At 42.8% G+C, this 18628-nt stretch overlaps 1 protein-coding gene across 6 annotated transcripts in view; it reads right to left on the reverse strand.

The window, feature by feature from the left end:
• Positions 1 to 18628, reverse strand: part of zgc:162331 (uncharacterized protein LOC793007 homolog) — a 67789-nt gene that overhangs the window by 33555 nt on the left and 15606 nt on the right. For 2 of the 6 annotated variants that reach the window (XM_022220218.2, XM_022220215.2), the window contains one exon: positions 5145 to 5332. The exons of 2 other annotated variants lie outside the window; for them this stretch is intronic. The gene's annotated coding sequence lies outside the window, so the exon portion shown is untranslated. Of the gene's footprint in view, positions 1 to 5136; positions 5333 to 18628 lie in introns of all 6 variants that reach the window. 2 more of the 6 variants (XM_022220221.2, XM_022220216.2) reach the window with 2 other exon arrangements.

Consider the following 18628-nt stretch of genomic DNA (forward strand, 5'->3'; position numbering starts at 1 on the left):
GCCCCTCTCACGCTGCTTCTCTCTCTTGCAGAGTATAAAGACTGGAATTTACAGGACAGCAATTGAGGTTGATAAATATGTGCACAAACCGGAGGTGCAATCTCTGTGCCACTAAGTTAAGAGATGTTTAAAAGCTTTTCCAAACTGAGTCCTCATTGTGCAGGCAGAGTAACACAGAGATCAGCACAAAAAAACAAACAGCACATTAACTCATGGCCAAATATACTGTAGGATGTCTGACAACTGAGGATAATACCAACAGCATGTCTACACTGCAGACATTTTCAGGTGTTTCTTTCTTCTTTGTGTGTGTTGTACATCTCACAGGGCTGCACAGTATTTTGGTAGTTGCAGCTAGAAGATCCCCAGTTTGAGTCCCGGCCTTCCTGGGATCTTCCTGCATGGAGTTTGCATGTTCTCCCTGTGTATATGTGGGTTTTCTCCGAGTTCGCCAGCTCCCACAGTCCAAAAACATGCGAGGTTAATTGGTGATTCTAAATTGTCTGTAGGTGTGAATGTGAGTGTAATTATTTATATGTAGTCCTGTGATAGACTGTGACCTGACCAAGGTGTCCTGTCTTCACCCTAAGTCAGCTGGCTTAGACTCCAACCCCCATAACTCTAATGAGGATCAAGCAGTGTATAGATAATAAAAAATGGAAGAAACACATCCTGCCTTTAATGCCTGTTTTCTTCTCTTTTTCTAAAACACTGTTTATCGCGACACCACACAAATTACAAGGGACAAATGCGCAATACTCTCACGATGTGCAATAAATATTTTTTTGATTGTTGTGTTTTTTATGTGTTCATGCTAATATCTGTATTTAATTTAATTTAATTTAAACTTTAGTGTGATTTATTTCAGGGTTCTCGTTTCTTTTTAACTGTTGCTAAATCCAATGTACCTGTACTGTGATATGCCTGTGCAAATGGTAATAAATTCTATTCTATTCTATTCTATTCTATTCTATTCTATTCTATTCACTGTCCACCCATGCAAAACAAGCCTTTATCTAATCTGCAGCCCGGTATCATGGAAAGATAACCCGCCAAGTCACATCACATCACACATTATCAGAATCCATTTTTTTTGCTGTTACTATGCCATTGCATGCCATGAAGTGGTGACAGATGACCTCTTCCCCCTGAACTCCGGTGTTATTTTTAATACTGTAAAATGACACGCGAACAGCTTAAAGCACAGACATGACATGCGGCTAAGGGATGTGCGCTATTTATACACAATTCCATAAGATACTGCTATTATTTGTGCAAGCACTTTATCATAACCCAAAGCAAAGAGTCCCAAAGCCACTCAGAGAGGCGGTTGGGGTGGAGTAAGGGTTGACAAAACATCAGACCTGCACATGAGAGACTTGTTTTGCGACCATATTTTCTGTCTATGGTCAGTTATTTTTTTACTATTTCTCAAACCTGCAATGGAAAACCATTGGCACCAGGCATAACATTATGACCACCTGCCTAGTATTGTGTTGTCCCCTGTTTGTGGTCAAAAATGTTCTGAACCATTGGGTTTGGACCAGAGGACCTCTTATGATGTTCTATGGGGGTCTGGATCAGGACGTTGACAGTGGATCCTTTGGGTACTCTGAGCTGTGCATTGGGGCCTCTGGGAATCAAACTTGTTCCACTGCATCCTGCTGATGAGGATGGGGTCTAGAAAGTTTGGAGGTCAATTTTTTGTTTACTTATTTGGGTGTCTAAGTATGATCGATGTTATTCACTTCACCTGTCAGTGTCATGTATGCTTCAAAACTGATTGCTTTCTTGTTCTTGTTTAGACCATGATCTTTCCTCTGAATACCAAGTTTATTTTATTTTTTTAAAATCTCAGATTCTAGGTTTTTCCATCAGATTCCGCAATTCAAGTTGCTAGAGCCAATGTCAGGGCTCGTCAGACAAGACCTAAGCGCAGACATGGCAGGGAGATTGTTGAAAAGAACAACAACTGGCTGTTAATCCAGGCACAGATAGATCCAAAAATAGCGAAGGCCATCTAACAAAACTAAATCAAAATCAAAAACACAGAAAAACACTAACAGGCGGTACAAGAAGAAAAATCTAGCAGCAGAAGATGAGGGCAGCAAAACTGGAGGGTGACAGAACAAACTGAAAAAGACATAGAGATACACAAGACTTTTTAAACACTGAGAAATGATTTGGGTGGCAAAACACGAGTGAAAACTAATAAGTAATCAAAAGGGAGGGAAAAGTAACGCATGAAGAAAGGCAATTTTTAAAGTGAAACAAAGTAACAGAAAAGGGACATGAGACCTTCACATAAACAGATACAGAGACACAAAAGACACAGGAAAGGGAAAGGAAAATACACCCACAAAAACAAAACAAAACCAGAACCCAGCCATCATGACAGCCTCCTATGTCTCCATCGCTACGGCTGCTGCCTTTTTAGCTCTGGGAAACCAATCACCTGGTAATGTAAAATCCATTTTATCAGTGAATGTCACCACAGAAAGCAAATTAAAAACCGTGGTATACTGAAAAATACAGACATGTTTACCTGCTCACAGGCTGCATCAACATTATGTGAAGTCTGCTGAATGTAATGTGAAACTGCAATCTTTAACCTTGACCATGACAGAAGTCAGTGTTCTTTTATCTTTGGATTGTTTCATGAAATGAGCTGAAGCCAGTATAACAACCTAAAGGGCTCTCTGATAGTGACACAGAGCCGCTCAGCTTTATGGAGATTTAAAGTGAGTTTCAGCTCATTGTTTTGCCAACTGTTGTTTAACTCTGTCTCATAATGCCATTAAGTGTGACGTACAAATATAAATTCAGCTTAAAGCGGACGCCGTGTTTCCAAACAGGGTGGAAGTTGCTGGCAGGATCTCTCGGATGCTATGGTAAGCCGCCTTTTGCTCGAAATATACTTCCCCGAAGATACACAGTAAACATCTCAGCAGAACTCTGCAGAGTGAAGCCTCCCAGGTTTGCACCTGTGTGTCATGCAGCACCTAAAGCGAGTTGGGAGGTTGATTTCATTCCTGTTGGGGGTAGGTAGAAATGAATGACAACTAATTTAATCTATTTTATTGCCTTTATAGAACTTGACACAGGTTTGTAGACTTGCAAACAGTGGCCTGAGATTCCTCTGTGAGACCTTTCTCAATGGCAGGTTTGGATTATTTTCGATAAGTCTAAATGCTGCTGCAACTCAACCTATTAACTACCGTTCAAAAGTTTGCAGTCACTTAAAAATGTCTTTATTTTTGAAAGAAAAGCATTTTATCAATGAAGATAACATTAAATGAATGATAAATCCAGTCTAGACATTGTTAATGTGGTAAATGACTATTCTAGCTGGAAACGGCTGATTTTTAATGGAATATCTCCATAGGGGTACAGAGGAACATTTCCAGCAACCATCACTCCTGTGTTCTAATGCTACATTGTGTTAGCTAATGGTGTTGAAAGGCTCATTGATGATTAGAAAACCCTTGTGCAGTTATGTTACCACATGAATAAAAGTGTGTTTTCATGAAAAATATGAAATTGTCTGGATGAGGCCAAACTTTCGAACAGTACAGTATAGAAACCATCGAATCAGAATGCATGTGAAACAAGAAAAACACTCAGAGCGCACAGTACTCTGTGAAGGTTGCCTAGTTGTTGTATGATTTCTGACAGCTGAAATCTTGGAAAAGTTTGTGGCAGAAATCACGGCAACATAGAGCGTGTGTTATGCATGTTTACGTTATGTACGGATATCAAATTGCGTACCCTAAATTTGTAGCAGGAACTGATTGGACTCCCACAATTTATTTAATTGTTCCTTGTATCATTTCCGATGGATAAGTCCCAATAAGTCCTCAGTGGTGGATTTGTAGTAGGATCTCAATCATGTGATCATCAGCAGGCAGCTGACATAGTGTTCACTTGTTGTCATGACATCGTGCTGCTATCTTGCAATGAAACAGAAATCTTTATCAAATCCGTGGTTCCAGACTGTCAGCCACATCACTGCCAAAATATAATCACTTGGTCTTTGTGTTATTTCTGACCTTCCCTGAAAATTTCATCGAAATCCGTTAGTCTGTTTTTGAGTAATGTTGTTAACAGACAGACAGACAAACCAATGCCGATCGTCACATAACTCCGCCGATGCTTCGCCTCCTTGGCTGAGTAATTACACGGAATATACTGGCTGGCATAATTTGTAGCTACTATTTCTATAGAAGATTTAGAGAAAAAATCCCACATAAACCAAAACGTAAAAAGTGTGTGTAACTTTGGCAAAGCACTACAACTCACCATACATACATGCGTCACCACAGTATTAGTGTGCATTAAAGTTAGACAATTCCTCTTGTTACGTAGTCTAAAGGCCTCGCTATACGTTGTCATACAACTCGAAGCGAAAACTGGTTCTGCAAGGTCAAAAATATGAATGATCATTTGAGGTCAAGCATCACAATGCAAGTCCATCTATCCTCTATACACCACTTTATCCTCACTAGGGTCGCGGGGGGTGCTGGAGCCTATCCCAGCTGACTCGGGCGAAGGCAGGGGACACCCTGGACAGGTCGCCAGTCTGTCGCAGGGCTACATAAACAGACAAACAATCACACTCACACCTATGGGCAATTTAGAGTTATCAATTAACCTCAGCATATTTTTGCACTGTGGGAGGAAGCCGGAGTACCCGGAGAAAACCCACGCATGCACAGGGAGAACATGCAAACTCCATGCAGAAAGATCCCAGGCCCACCCCGGGATTTGAACCAGGGATCTTCTTGCTGCAAGGCGAAAGTGCTAACCACTAACCACTGTGCAACAATGCAAGTCTTCAGTTTTTATTTTCCATGATTCTACTATTGTCTGGCACAATACTGAGGGCATACAAATGCTCTGTCACCATTTCATTGCAATTTTGTGGCCTCTGACATTTCCACACAGCTGACTGTGAACATAAAGCTGTGGCAAGGACTTGCAAGGTTGCAAACACACGTCATGTGTTTTTGGTGACAGGGAGCACAAAGACTTGTCTGAGTAACGCACTAAAACCTGAGTATTTCTGGGACTGCTGATGATTCAGTGGAAAATGATCGGTGTTTTTGAATATCTTGTTGGAAAACGTGACTACAGTACCTGCCTACCTTCTCTTGCATCACTGAGATCGTGCGCTGCAGAATCCACGATCTGTGTCTGTTTTAGCTGTGGATGTGTGCGCATGAATCCTCACATGGGAATGTGTATGTCACAGGTGGATGCTCAGGTGTAAGGCGATGACCCTGATAACTCTCCAGTCAGAAAGTCCATGCAAAGATGTGAATAATTGATGCATCTGGGACCAAAAATAGGAGATGGAGAGAGAAAAGAAAAGAGTCAGAGAGCGATTAAAGAGAGGTGGAGGCAGAGTGAGCGATGACATGAGAGGAAAACAATCGGAGAGAGAGAGACAGCAAGAGATTGGAAAAGAAAGACAGATGAAGAGAGATCCGGTGCTTTTAGCCTGAGAAAATTGCCATCTATCAAACGTTTGGGCAGTAAATGGGGACGTGGTGGGCTCTGCTTCTGCAAACTACATTATTTACAGCCACAGCTTTGCCAAAGTGGACACAGGGAAGGCTTCAAAGGACTGGTCCAAGATTTTATTTTAAGCCATCAAATTATAGCCGAACCATGCAAGGATTTTTTGGTAAAGATCCGAACCGTCCTGTCAGTGTAAATCTGAAAATAAGGAAGGAACAGAAAAAGGTGGTTTTCAAGATTTAACTGATCCAGGGAAATGCTCTTAATGCAGGAGGGAACTTAGAAATATTAAGCAAAACAGCACAGGGATGAGTCAGCAGTATTTAAATCTAAACCCACCATGAAGATGAACTGTCACGTGATAGTTGGAGAGAAAAAAATGGATCATGCAAACATAAATGTTTACTTTAAAGCTGCACTAATGAATATTTTATGGGTCGACTTAAAGAAGACCCTCGTAGCACGAACACACTGAGCCAATGCTGCAGCCTCTCCCTTCTGTGCTGAGCTTCTGAGAGTGTTTTTTAAACGTTGTTCTGGGTTTGAGGAATGAAAACTCGCTAATTGATCCATGGTACAATGCCTGCTAGGCACCAATCACAGAAAAACAAGTTCTAAAGTGCAAAACATATTAGTTTCACAATAAAAGCTGTTATGTTGTAAGATGCCTTTCTTTATTTTTCTAATTAATTTTTGCCTTTTCACATCAAATTTCAAACAATCCATATGCAAAATACTAAAACAGTTGTTGTGTAAATGTATTTGTGTTGAGACCAAATCTTAAAAAAAAAAACTAGAAGAAAAGAATGCTTGAAAATATTTTTTAAATACCAAATAAGTCTGGAGTTCCCATTAAAATGTCATTTTTCTTTTGTCCCACCCCTCTGAATATGGAGCAGAAAATTGTAAAAGAGAAGGTTTTTGAAAATTTTGAAGCCCATTGTCAACTTCACCTAAATTACACGTCAAACAAAGTCTGTCCTTCTGTGGAGTAGCAGAGGTGGGTAGAGTAGCCAAAAAACTGTACTTAAGTAAGAGTAACCTTACTTCAAAATAATATCACTCAAGTAGAAGTAAAAAGTAGTATTCCAAAAACTTACTCAAGTAAGAGTAAAAAAGTATTTGGTGAAAAGACTACTCAAGTACTGAAAATATTGAGTAACTGTTTGATTGTAATGTCTGATTTATTTATTTTTAGAAATGATGAGATCAGACAGACAAAAATATAAAATAATGTGAAAATTCTGATAATTCCAAATAATTAAATTTTAAAAAGCAATAATAAACAACATCTTTACAAAATGACAAGTTAAGGCACAAGAAACACAAATTTCCAAATCTCAGTTTTTCACAACAAAGCTTTTGAAACAAATACCTGTAGTAAGGTAATGTTTGTATGTTTGAACAGTGCAAACTACTTCCAGTGGCAAGACATGCAGCATGCTCATAGACTGTATGTGAATGCTGTATTTCAACCCCCCACCCCCAACTCTATCATGTGGACCTATCAAGCAAGACGTCACGCTTCACTTCGCCTGTGTTAGTAAACAGAAGACAAGAGATGGAGATATCTGTGCTAATCCAATGCTGATGTTTTTGGACTCTGAAGCAAGATCAAATTTCTCGAAAATGCCCCAGTTTTTTCATTCCCTGCCTGCTACGTCTGCAGAGTTTGTGCCACTATTGTGACCGCAGGGCGACGTCTGGTGAAACAGAGTCACATGATTATTGTTGCTTCATCTGACTGCTGAAACACAGTCATGTGGTAGATCCACTGGGGGGATCTCTCCAGCAAAATAAAGAAGATCTAATGTGATCAATAAAAAGTAGGGGAGTGTAGCCCAGTGTAATGGAGTAAGAGTAGCATTTCTTCATCATAAATCTACTCAAGTAAAAGTAAAAAGTATGGCAGAGAAAACTACTCTCAGAAGTAAATTTTTTTTCCAAAAAGATACTTAAGTAAATGTAACTTGTTACTACCCACCTCTGTGGCGTAGCATGTCCTCCAAGTCTGGAATGACCCTTTTCAGTTGCTCCTTATCGTCGTTTTTATTCACTGTTAGCTGTCTTCAGTCATTGTTTGCTTTTGTTTATACTCCACAACTAATAGGTTAAGTGTACAAAAATATGATTTTCATATGGCCATATAAATGCTAACAACAACGTTCTGGTTGTTCCACACTGTATCTGACCTTTATAAGACAATAAGTTTGTAATTTTGGTTTATACCAAATCTCAATAGACCATTTTTCTGTAAATCTAAGAAATATATTACTCCTCATCTCTAGCCTAGCCGCACTAGACAACCCACGGCAACGAATTTAATTCTCTGCCAGGGAGGGTCTAGTTACCCTCCATAAGGCTCGAGGCTGGATTCTCCTAAAACTGGCCAGATCAATCACCATGAAGTGTAGAGTCAGAAGGCGGGCGTAACGAAGTGACGACAGAGGCGTGACGATTCTGACAGAAACAACCGGCGCACAATAAACAGTTATCTTTCGACTCGGCTTTGGCCACAGCCCTTAAAGATTTGAAGCTAAAATTCAACTTGAAAGATAAACAAAGGACGGCACTTAAGTGTTTCATTGAGAAGAAAGATGTATTTGGACTTATGCCGACGGGATATGGCAAATCCTTAATATACCAGTTGGCTCCGCGGCTCCGCTGGTTGGGAAGCTAATGGGACTTAGCCACACAATCCGCCGGTGCTCTCGGAACCACGTCAGCCTATTCGTTGCGTTGATTGGTTGTATACCTACCCAATTGCTGCAGAGGGATTTGATAGACAACCTTTTAGCCCGTCTCCTTCCCTGTCGAGCTTCCCTAGACCCTTGTGCCGTCAGAAACATGGGATCTAGCATGGCTAGGCTACCTCATCTCCTGAATATCACAGAACAACCTGTTATGAAAAAGAACTGAGGAGTTATTTAAATGAAATACAGACTTTAGCTCAACAGCCCAAGGGTGATGATTGGAGCTGTCCTAACTAAATATCTTCTTTGTGATTCTCTGATCGCACATCTTCACCAGTCTGTTCCAAAGGCGAAACATTTGTCATTTTTATCAGATGTTTGGAGGTTCCCAGTGGCGGCTCCATCTCCTGTGCTATGACTGTTTCCTTATTCAGCTCTGTCATATGAATCACTGGTGAGTGATGTAAAACATCCAAACCTTTGCCCTTTGCTCCAGGGCAGGAATGCAGCCCCAGAAACCAGATTTAAAGCTCTGCTATACTGAATAATACAAAGAGATTTCCCTGGCACTGATAGACTTTTTGGATGGCACACTGTCTTGCTGCATTAAAAAAAAAAAAAAAAAAAAAAAAAATCAAAATCATTGTAAAAAGGAAGCTACAGCCAGCAGCTGCTTAGCCTAGCATCGAACAACAAAGCTATCTTCTGTACAGAGTGTATACTCAAAGGTAAAAAAAAAAAAAAGTGTCTAACTGTACTTGTCATTATTAACATTTTATGTTTAGTTTGTTTTATCTGCACAAAAATGACAGAAATACTACACACTTACATTCAAAAGTTTGGAGTCACTTAGAAATGGGCCGGACAGACGGGAGGGGCCGCTCCGGCGGACGGCCCCGGGGCCGGACAGACGGGAGGGGCCGCTCCGGCGGACGGCCCCGGGGCCGGACAGACGGGAGGGGCCGCTCCGGCGGACGGCCCCGGGGCCGGACAGACGGGAGGGGCCGCTCCGGCGGACGGCCCGAGAACTGGGCAGGTAGGGACTAGACAGACAGGCGGGGCCGCTCCGGCGGACGGCCCGGGGGCCGGACAGACAACTGGGTTGGAGGCCGGACTGGGGGCGGCACAGGATCCGGGGGCGGCGCAGGATGGGAGGTGCAAAGCCTCTTCATGGACTCGGGGGAGGCCTTAGTCCTTTCTAAGGCTGCTGAGGTTCCAGGGAACGGAGGCGGGGCGTCGACGGCCTCCTCGGGAACTGGAGGCGGGGCGTTGTCGACCCCCGCGGGAACTGGAGGCGGGGGCGGAGCCGGGAGCCCCTCCAGGGGCGGAGACTGGAGCCCCTCCAGGGGCGGGGACTGGAGCCGGGGACTGGGTGCGGGGAGGAGTGTCCAGGAAGTCCTGTATCTCCTTAGGTAGGCGGCAGGTTAGCTCAGGCCTCTGGGCTGCTAACCTGCGCGCCAAGGCTACCGTGCTCTTTGCCAGACTCCTTCCATTCCCACCAGAGGTCGCTTACAGCATTTAAAAAAAAAAAAAAAAAAAAAGCTGTTCTCCTTACACGAAAAGAACACGTAGGACGAACCTGAAGTCTGGGTCGGCACCTGGCTCGGGGGTACCGAGGACTGGGTCTGCTTGGGGGGGGAACGGAGGTCTGGTTCTGGGGGTCAGCGGGCTGGTTCTGGTGGCCGGAGGGCTGGGTTGAGGTCTGGTTCTGGGGTGCTGAAGACTGGATCCGGGTCCGGTTGAGGGGAATGGAGGTCTGATTCAGGCTCTGGGGAACAGGGGACAGGAGAATGGACCCCGTGCAAACCGAAGGTGGAGGGTCGAAATGGGGCTTGGATGGACCAGGATCCTGGGAGCCACGGCGCCTCCTGGCGTGGCGTCCTCGTCGCTCGACGATTGGCTCCACAGTCGGCGGGGGAACTGGTTCCGATTGATAGCTGGGGGGGTCCAAACCCAGGGTCCGGTTTAACAAAAGGTCACATAACTCTCGGGAGGTGATAGAATCAGGTGGGGGCTGAGTGGTCTTGCTGGGCATGGTGGCTGAGAACTAAACAGGGTGGCTCCAACAAAACAGTGGAGTGTACTTGGCTAGATTAGATCTAACAGAAGGAGAATTACTCACAGGGGGCTGACGGGTGACCAGACGAGAAGCAGAGCAGAGGGATTCCAGTTGACGGGGATGGCGAGGGCTGTGGAGGGGAGAGGGTTGGTCCAAACCCCGGTAGTGGGCTCTCCGGGTCCGTTTGTTGGCTAGAGTATTCTGTCACGGCGAGCTGGTGGACCCGAGCAGAGAACCACACTACCAGGGCTGGCTGAATGCAAGTGATTTATTGTTTGGGGGTGAAAATGGTGGCTAGGTGGGGAAAAACCAGGGTGTAGGAGCAGGGGGGGTTCCGGGCAGGAGTGGGGGTCCAGGCAAGAGTGGGGGTCCAGGCAAGAGTGGGGGTCCAGGCAGGGGAAACCGGTGAGGACTTGTCGGGAGAGCCGGAGGGGAAGGGGGATGGCGGGGGATCCCGGACAGCTGAACTGAGCAGAAGCAGGAGAAAACAACGTTAGAAACACGGCGGAAACTTAACAGATCTTGAAGAGGCTAGAGAGCAAACTGAACTGAGTAGTTCTTGTTCAATACTCTGGCAGGGAGTGGAAGGCTGAGCCGGTACTTATTGTAGAGGTGAGTCATTAGTGCGATGATTGTCAGCTGCCCGGGAGCCGTGGAGGTGGTTGATTGCCTGAGTGGAGTCAGCTGAGAAGCTAGACTCCACTCAGGCACCGAGCTGCAGGGGGAGAGACAGGGCAGAGGAGCAGATGGGAGTCAGGCAAGGCAGAGGAGTGGATGGGAGACAGGCAAGGCAGGCAGGGCAGATGAGCGGATGGGAGACAGGCAAGACAGGCAGGGCAGAGGAGCGGATGGGAGACAGGCAAGACAGGCAGGGCAGAGGAACAGGAGAGGGGGAGAGAAGCATGAAAGGGAGGAAACAGATGGGGAAAAGGGGTATTTGGGGATTTCAGGTGGGAAGGACGGGGGTGAGGAGGGACCCCTGACACCAAGTCTACATAAACATCTGCACTAATTCCGGTTCAGCTGACTCACAGATTAATCAGAAAACATCTCATAATGTGGAGTGTTCTTGCTTCAGTTTTTAAAAATCCTCCATAAATCGTGAGCACATTAATTATGAAAGAAACTATATGTATAACTCGTGCAACATTTGGAAAGTGAGCAGAATATCTACTTAGCATGTTGCCTTGTGAGTGGCCAGACTAAATGTGAAACTAAATCTGTTGACGAGAGCACAGAAGGTCAGCTGGATGAAAGAAAAGCAACTATTTCCAAGTAGTTCTTGTAAATATGTAAGTAAACAGGAGTTCATTTTACTCCAATGTTAATCTCTGTCTCTACTGAAAAATTTGAACTTTTGTGCTAAATTTTTAAAGGCGGGAAAAACAAATGACCCAACAAATCAACAAACTATTCTGTTGCATGACTAAGTTGACAGTCGGGTTGTGTAAACATATAGTTTAAAAGAAACTAGTTTTGCTAGTTTAGCACATTTATATGCTCATACACTACCGTTCAAAAGTTTAGGGTCACCCAGACAATTTCATGTTGTCCATGAAAACTCACACTCTTATTCATGCGCTAACATAACCGCACAAGGGTTTTCTAATCATCAATTAGCCTTTCAACACCATTAGTTAACCAGGGGTGAAAGTAGTTCAGTAGTTTGTTTGCGGCCACAGTTCCAGGACAAAGAGGGAGATAGATAATATATGTATTTAGGGAGATTTTATATATATATATATATATATATATATATATATATTATATATATATATGTCAGGGTAGAGACTGCGATTTGGTAGAATTGGAGTTTCTACCAGTAGAGATTGCGATTGGAGTCTCTACTAGTAGAGATTGCGATTGGAGTCTCTACCAGTAGAGTTTGCGATTGTAATCTCTACCAGTAGAGATGTAACTTTAAATCTGACCCCTGCCCTGACCCTAACCTTAACTGACCCTGACCTTTTAATCTTACCCCTGCCCGACCCCTGACCCTAACCTTAAAAGTCTAACCTTAGCCCTGATAAATCTCTACTGGTAGAATTGGAGTTTCTACTGGTAGAGATTGCGATTGGAGTCTCTACCAGTAGAGATTGCGATTGGAGTCTCTACCAGTAGAGATTGCGATCGCAATCTCTACCAGTAGAGACTCCAATCGCAATCTCTACTGGTAGAAACTCCAATTCTACCAAATCGCTGTCTCTACCATGATATATATACAGTGCCATGTGAAAGTATTCGGCCCCCTTGAACTTTTCAACCTTTCGCCACATTTCAGGCTTCAAACATAAAGATATAAAATTTTATTTTTTTGTCAAGAATCAACAACAAGTGGGACACAATCGTGAAGTGGAACGAAATTTATTGGATATTTAAACTTTTTTAACAAATAAAAACCTGAAAAGTGGGGCGTGCAATATTATTCGGCCCCCTTGCATTAATACTTTGTAGCGCCACCTTTTGCTGCAATTACAGCTGCAAGTCGCTTGGGGTATGTCTCTATCAGTTTTGCACATCGAGAGACTGGAATTCTTGTCCATTCTTCCTTGCAAAACAGCTCGAGCTCAGTGAGGTTGGATGGAGAGCGTTTGTGAACAGCAGTCTTCAGCTCTGCCCACAGATTCTCCATTGGATTCAGGTCTGGACTTTGACTTGGCCATTCTAACACCTGGATACGTTTATTTGTGAACCATTCCATTGTAGATTTGGCTTTATGTTTTGGATCACTGTCCTGTTGGAAGATAAATCTCCGTCCCAGTCTCGGGTCTTTTGCAGACTCCAACAGGTTTTCTTCCAGAATGCTCCTGTATTTGGCTCCATTCATCTTCCCATCAATTTTAACCATCTTCCCTGTCCCTGCTGAAGAAAAGCAGGCCCAAACCATGAGGCTGCCACCACCATGTTTGACAGTGGGGATGGTGTGTTCAGGGTGATGAGCTGTGTTGCTTTTACGCCAAACATATCGTTTTGCATTGTGGCCAAAAAGTTGGATTTTGGTTTCATCTGACCAGAGCACCTTCTTCCACATGTTTGGTGTGTCTCCCAGGTGGCTTGTGGCAAACTTCAAACGAGACTTTTTATGGATATCTTTGAGAAATGGCTTTCTTCTTGCCACTCTTCCATAAAGGCCAGATTTGTGCAGTGTACGACTGATTGTTGTCCTATGGACAGACTCTTCCACCTCAGCTGTAGATCTCTGCAGTTCATCCAGAGTGATCATGGGCCTCTTGACTGCATCTCTGATCAGTCTTCTCCTTGTTCGAGGTGAAAGTTTAGAGGGACGGCCGGGTCTTGGTAGATTTGCAGTGGTCTGATACTCCTTCCATTTGAATATGATTGCTTGCACAGTCGTCCTTGAGATGTTTAAAGCTTGGGAAATCTTTTTGTATCCAAATCCGGCTTTAAACTTCTCCACAACAGTATCTGGGACCTGCCTGGTGTGTTCCTTGGTCTTCATGATGCTCTCTGCACTTTAAACAGAACCCTGAGACTATCACAGAGCAGGTGCATTTATACGGAGACTTGATTACACACAGGTGGATTCTATTTATCATCATCAGTCATTTAGGACAACATTGGATCATTCAGAGATCCTCACTGAACTTCTGGAGTGAATTTGCTGCACTGAAAGTAAAGGGGCCGAATAATATTGCACGCCCCACTTTTCAGTTTTTTATTTGTTAAAAAGGTATAAAATATCCAATAAATTTCATTCCACTTCACGATTGTGTCCCAATTGCTGTTGATTCTTGACAAAAAATTAAAATTTTATATCTTTATGTTTGAAGCCTGAAATGTGGCGAAAGGTTGAAAAGTTCAAGGGGGCCGAATACTTTCACAAGGCACTGTATATACACACGTGGACAAAATTGTTGGTACCCCTCAGTTAAAGAAGGAAAAACCCACAATTCTCACTGAAATCACTTGAAACTCACAAAAGTAACAATAAATAAAATTTATTGAAAATTAAATAATCAAAAACAGCCATCACTTTTGAATTGTTGATTAACATAATTATTTAAAAAAACAAACTAATGAAACAGGCATGGACAAAAATGATGGTACCTCAATAAAAGATTGAAAACTATTTGACCAGAGTGACATGATTAACTCAGGTGTGTCATTTAATTGACATCACAGGTGTTTCCAAACTCATAATCAGTCAGTCTGCCTATTTAAAGGGAGACAAGTAGTCACCCTGCTGTTTGGTGAAAAGGTGTGTACCACACTGAACATGGACAACAGAAAGCGAAGGAGAGAATTGTCCCAGGACATCCGAAAAAAAATTATAGACAAACATCTTAAAGGTAAAGGTTATAAGACCATCTCTAAACAGCTTGAAGTTCCTGTGACAACAGTGGCTCATATTATTCAGAAGTTCAAGACCCACGGGACAGTAGCCAACCTCCCTGGACGTGGCCGCAAGAGGAAAATTGATGACAAATTGAAGAGACGGATCGTTGGAATTGTATCCAAAGAGCCCAGAGCAACCTCCAAAGAAATTAAAGGTGAACTCCAAGGCCAAGGTACATCAGTGTCAGATCGCACCATTCGTCGTTGTTTGAGCCAAAGTGGACTTCATGGGAGACGACCAAGAAGGACACCACTGCTGAAAAAAACTCATAAAAAAGCGAGACTGGAATTTGCAAAAATGCATGTTGAGAAGCCACAAAGCTTCAGGGAGAATGTCCTTTGGACAGATGAGACCAAACTGGAGCTTTTTGGTAAGGCACATCAACTCTATGTTCATAGACTCAAAAACCAAGCATACGAAGAAAAGAACACTGTCCCTACAGTGAAACATGGAGGAGGCTCAGTAATGTTTTGGGGCTGCTTTGCTGCATCTGGCACAGGGTGTCTTGAAAGTGTGCAAGGTACGATGAAATCTGAAGACTATCAAGGCATTCTGGAGAGAAATGTGCTGCCTAGTGTCAGAAAGCTTGGTCTCAGTCGCAGGTCATGGGTCTTCCAACAGGACAACGATCCAAAACACACAGCCAAAAACACTCAAGAATGGCTGAGAGAAAAGCGTTGGACTATTCTAAAGTGGCCTTCTATGAGCCCAGATCTGAATCCCATTGAACATATGTGGAAGGAGCTGAGACATGCCATTTGGAGAAGACACCCATCAAACCTGAGACAACTGGAGCTGTTTGCTCATGAGGACTGGGCCAAAATACCTGTTGACAGCTGCAGAACGCTCATTGACAAATACAGAAATCGTTTAATTGCAGTGATTGCCTCAAAAGGTTGTGCAACAAAATATTAAGTTATGGGTACCATCATTTTTGTCCAGCCCCATTTCATTAGTTTGTTTTTTTTAAATAATTATGTTAATCAACAATTCAAAAGTGATGGCTGATTTTGATTATTTAATTTTCAATAAATTTTTATTTATTGTTACTTTTGTGAGTTTCAAGTGATTTCAGTGAGAATTGTGGGTTTTTCCTTCTTTAACTGAGGGGTACCAACAATTTTGTCCACGTGTGTAAATATTAGGGATGTGCGCGACTTGTCGTTTAATCGTTTAACCGCCTACTCATTTATTAAACGTTTAGTATTTTACTAGTCGGTTAAACGCTGCATTAAGCATCATGCTCCTTGTTCTTTGCGCCTCTGCCTCGGTTTCTTTGTAAACAGGCTGAGCAGCCAGGGAGAGAATTGCTCCTCCTCCCCTCCCCTCACAGGCACACGTAGCAGGGGGAAGGGCCACACAATTTGGGGAAGAAAGTTTGGAAAGGTAAAGTGGGAAGATGGCGACGCTTCTGCTTAAGAAAATCAGCACTGTTTGGCAGTATTTTGATGCAGCAGATGACAACAAGGTCGCCTGTCGGCTGTGTAAGCAGAAACTCGCTGAAAATATGCATGGTGGCTGCCTTACGCTCTGCTGCCCTGTACCTGCCCTGCCCCTGTGGCTCTCAGCGGCGAGACTGCGATGCCCCGTCTGCCCCAGTTGCCCGACCACGGACCCCGTCGCCGGGTTCGCCGGTCCCCGCCACCCCCGGCCACTAAATTGCAGGTTTTCTGGCTTTATAGACTAGTCGACTAGTCGCAAATAAAATTTGAGACTAGTCGGTGGGGAAATTAGTTGAAATTCCCATCCCTAATATATATATGTATATATATATATATATATATATATATATATATAGTTTTATATAAAAATATGTGTTCATTAGTCAGTATTTTGTTTATATATGTATATATAGCATAATCATATATTGTCTCTTCAAATTATTAAAATAATTGACTTTACTGCCATTATCCGCTCTCTAACATATATTAGTGTGTGTTTACAGTGTTTGCAAAATACCTGTCTACAGTCGAGCTTAATATCAGAACATTCTATTACCTATTATTATTATTATCTATTATTCCCGCTATGAATATTAAAATACGCCGAACCATTTGTCCTGTATCATAGCTACATGTATGACGTTTGCAGCAAAAAAATAAAAATAAAAAACGCGTGAAAATCAGTTTAATATTCAGAGTTAAGATAGATTAAATGCGCTGTCAAACAGCGCTGAGTGGAGCGGGTGACCGGCAGAAGATGGCGGCCCCACCAATCGTCAGCCCCAATAGGAAGTAGCGGTCGATGCGGCGTCTACTCTTTATATATGTCTATGATTGTAAATCCTGTTGAAATTTTTTCAGCCAATCACAAGAACGTGTGGAATTTCAGGTGTAATTTATTGCTCGCCCCGTCCCGGTGCAAGCAGCGCTTATTGACATCTATTGACTAGTTGTGGAAAATGTCCCAGTGCAATAAATCAAGCGCACCTATTTGCTATTGGCTGCTACTGGCCATAACAATCGCTGTGTTACGGAAGTAGACACGCATGCACACTCACATACTGCTGAGTGAACTCCCATATGAGAACTCCGGTCGACAGCAAGCAGCCGGACGGCGTGTATCTATGGGCGTACCCATAGATACCGGTGGAAGAGCAGCGTTCCGCCACCAGATCTTTTGCCGGTACGCAGTTCCGGACCATTCCGGCTTACTTTCACCCCTGTAGCTAACACAATGTAGCATTAGAACACAGGAGTGATGGTTGCTGAAAATGTTCCTCTGTGTCCCCGTGGAGATATTCCATTAAAAATCAGCCATTTCCAGCTAGAATAGTCATTTACCACATTAACTATGTCTAGACTGGATTTATCATTCATTTAATGCTATCTTTATTGAAGAAAGTTACTTTTTTTTCTCCGAAAACAAGGACATTTCTAAGTGACCGCAAACTTTTGAATGGTAATGTACATTCTGACAGAAAAACCTCCTCACTTATTTGTTGAATAAGTTGTCTTGTTGCAAAAATGCTCACTGTGAATATTCCATAAAACTGAAGGTGTTAAAATGACCCTCTAACCGATGACAGTCGTGAAGTTATCATCTGCTTTAGTTGAAAACCATGAGGCGCAGTCCGTATATTATTATTATTATTATCATATTATGATATAATACTATTATAATACACTAGACAAAACTCGTGGAAAAAATGTGTGAATTAAAGTTGGGAAGCACGTGGAGTTGGCAGATGTTTGTGACATGTTCACACTTTGAAGACAGCAGTGGTTACTGGCGGGTTTGCGTTAATGTGCTCCTCCAATAGCACAGTTCGAGTAGATTGCACTTGTGAGTAGGATTATGAGGATTAAGGAAGCAGCCGGGCAGATATGGTAGAAACGGATGATCCTTTCTTAGTCAAAGTGGAATGTGAAATTGACTCTTTTTTTATTGTTTGACTAACACGGAAGGATCTCCACAAAAATATCACTGTGACGACAAAAGTGGAAAATGTTCGATATGATCTGTCTAAATGATTTATCAAGACCCTGTTCACAGAAACACTATGAGGGACATAAATATATGTGTTTCATAGAATGTATATAATAGTGAAAACTGAAACCAGTGTTGAAGTGCCCTAAACCTGCATTCTTTCTAACAGCCAACAGGGGGCGGCTCATCTGTGTGTAAAAGGAGGTCAGATTGTACAGAGGTCTAACAGAAAAAGAGTCTATCTCTCACTTGAATTTTTATCTCAGAAGACATTTTTCCGGTGAGTTTATGGACAAAATCATTGGTTTAAAATCTTCTTTTATACAACATGATGTTCATTTAGTAAATAACAGTCCCATTTAGAAGAAGAAAAGCACTCAGAGAGCAGTACTCTTCCAAGGCTGCTCAGTCGATGGATGAAATCTTGAATAAATTCGAGGCAGAAATCATGGCACTATAGAATGTGTCCATTTAATATAGATGTACTCAAAAAATTAGTTTGCGCTGAGCACAGGTGTGTGTTATGAATGTGTACATGACATACGGATACCGAATCATGTGACCTAAATA

Source organism: Acanthochromis polyacanthus, chromosome 1 (genome assembly GCF_021347895.1).
Source record: "Acanthochromis polyacanthus isolate Apoly-LR-REF ecotype Palm Island chromosome 1, KAUST_Apoly_ChrSc, whole genome shotgun sequence".
Taxonomy (NCBI): domain Eukaryota; kingdom Metazoa; phylum Chordata; class Actinopteri; family Pomacentridae; genus Acanthochromis; species Acanthochromis polyacanthus.